Here is a 2,946-nt window from a genome sequence, read left to right as displayed (position 1 = left end):
CCCCCCCCTTTTTATTATTACTTTTAAAAATTTATTTAAATTTATTATTAATTTCAGTAAAAATTTGCAGAGACTTTTGATTTCCATTTATTCATTGTAGCACTTTTCTCCCCTCCCAGCTCTCCCCCCAAGTACACTACCCTCTTGGAAAAATAAAAGAAAAATTCTTTCATTGTTTTACAAACCCTCTCCCAGGTCCACTCCACTGCTCTAGACTCCTGTCATGACAAAAATATCTAATCACATATCCCTTTTAAACAGTTTTCTCCCTCATCTGTTTCAATGCAGTATACATTACTGAACCCATCTTTCTCAGTCTCTCCCCAACCCCAAGGTCAGTCCTGTTTTACAACAGTGGCATCATGCAGTATTTGTCCTTTTGTGACTGAGATATTTCACTCAGCATAATGTCCTCCAGAGCCACCCATTTTTAATAATATTGCATGAGCTCCTTGTTTTTCAATGCAGTGTAGTATTCCATTGTGTGAATATACCACAGCTTCTCTATCCATTCATTTGTTAGTGGGCACTTAGGTTGTTACCAACTCCTTGCTATTGTGAACAAAGCCTCAATAAACATGGGTGTGCATATATCTGCTTGGATGCCAGTTATGGTCACTTTGGGGTATATTCCCAGTAGTGGAATTGCTGGGTCAAATGGTATTTCTATTTGCAACTTTTTGAGAAAGGGCCATACTGCCTTCCACAGTGTTCGCACCATGTTATATTGCCACCAACAGTGAATAAGGCTTCCAGTTTCTCCACAACCTCGCCAGCATTTGTTGCTTGCTGTTTTGTTAAATTTTGCTACTCTGACTGGGGTGAGATGTTATCTCATAGTTGTTTTAATTTGCATCTCTCTTAGAGCTAGGGATTTTGAATATTTCTTCATGTGCTTGTTAGCCATTTGAATGTCTTCTTTGGTGAAGTGTCTGTTCATATCCTATGCCCATTTTTCTATTAGATTATTTACCTTTATCTTGTTGTGGTCCATATTTTGATTTTCTAACTGCTGGTGCCAAGGGTGTCGATTTTGGATAGACTCCTTGAATCTCACAACTTGAGTTTTGATTTTTCTCTTCAGTTTGTTCACTGAGAAATGCTGAACATATTCTTCCCTTTTGGTTTTCTAACTCCAGAGTTTTGCACATTTCATTATAACACTTTTCTTCTTTTGTCTTCTCAAACTACCCTTTTAAATATTCTGTTCATGTTTTGCAATCATTATTTCTTCCATACATTTTAGTTACTCTGTGTTCAAGTTTCAGAGTTTCTTCTTATGATCTTGAAAAATGCCCCCTGAATTTCAAGACCATCTCAAGAATGTTGTTGTTCTGTCCATCGAATTGAGGATGACAGCGGCCCTATGAACAATAAATAGCGCTGAGCCTTGCCCTGTCTTGAGCCATTCTCACCTGACACACCTGACCCTATTGCCACAGTCACTGTGCCAATCCATCTCACCCAAGGTCTTCCTCTTCTGCACTGATCTTCTGCCCTTCCAAGCATGATATCATTCACTATGGACACTTCCTGGGGAAATACCCAAAGTATGTGAGATGGAGCTTCAAAATCCTAGCTTCCAAGGAGCAAATTGGTTTCACTCTCTCCAAGACAGACTTGTTTGTTCTCTTGGTGATCCATGGTATGTCCAATACTCTTCTCCAGCACCACAGCTTAAAGGCATCAATTCTTCTGCCTCCTTATTCATTGTCCAGCTCTTAGATGCATGAACATCAATTGCAAAGACAATGGCCTCTAGAAGAAAGGAAATTACATGGATGTAGAGTTTCCCACGGCCTGCTATTATTTCAGAAGTCCATGAGCAGGCTTGCTCCTCAGTCTGTCTTAGTTCAGAAGCACTGCTGAAACCTATCCACCAGGAGTGATCTTGCTAGTATTTGAAAGACTGGTGGAACAACTCGCAGCATCACATCAGCAATCAAGCATGACCATATTGATTTGAACGAGATTGGACAGAACAGCAATAGAAGGAAAAGAAATATTGTAATATTTGGTCTGTACATAAGTTATGCATAATATATCAAAAATGGACGAGCATGACTTCTGAATAAGGTAGTGGATTAGACAGATCGCAGTCTAGACCCTTTACCACAGACACCAGGAAACAAAGAACAGATAGCTTCAGAAGAGAATTCGGAAACCTTGATTTTAAAAAGAAAAGACACAGAAGTACTTCAAACATTGACTGAAAAAAGAAATTGAAGGAAAATGGTGATTAAAGAGATAGAACACAAAACTGTAAAGAGTGCACCATAGCCATTTTGAATAGTTGTCTGCTTGGTATGGCAACTTGGGGCAGCATCCACATTGGCAGCTGATTAACAACAGGAAAGGGGTGATCTCCCCTCTTAACCCCTATGTCTTCCTAGAGATGAGGGGAGTGCCCCCCTCATTCACCAAGGTGTCTGGCTGTGTTTCCATGGCCCATCCAACTACAGCCAGGCTTGCACCATTTCATATTATCACCAGGAGTTTGCTCATGGCAATGCATGCAGGACTTGCTGTGAGAACCAATGGACTGCACTGTGTCCTGCCTGCGGTCAGCTCCTGGGTTAGTGGAGACTCCACTTCTAACTGGGGCCCTTCTTTCATACCCTTGCCCAGCAGATGTCATGGCCATGTTTGGAGCAGTGCAGAGGGCACCACCCTTGGTCATTTCAGGTCACCAGTGACTATTTCCTCACACTAGTCCTCTTTGACTGATTATCTAGTTTGCACCCACTCCCCTAGACACTATCCTTACTTGGGTGGAATATCGTAGGCTGCTGGAGTTAATTTTTTTTAATTGTGTGTGTGTGTGTGTGTACCATCACATCAGATCTGACTAGTACAGGAAGAGATTGTCCCTCCTTCTCCAGCAGAGCAACTGGTGGATTTGAACCGTGCACCTCTGGGATTGCAGTGGAGCTTCTTTCCACTAGA

This window comes from Elephantulus edwardii, unplaced genomic scaffold, assembly GCF_000299155.1.
Source record: "Elephantulus edwardii isolate Elephantulus edwardi_28Jun2011 unplaced genomic scaffold, EleEdw1.0 scaffold00367, whole genome shotgun sequence".
NCBI classification, from domain to species: Eukaryota; Metazoa; Chordata; class Mammalia; order Macroscelidea; family Macroscelididae; genus Elephantulus; species Elephantulus edwardii.
The sequence above is the reverse complement of the archived record's forward strand: the minus strand, read 5'-3'. Positions refer to the sequence as shown.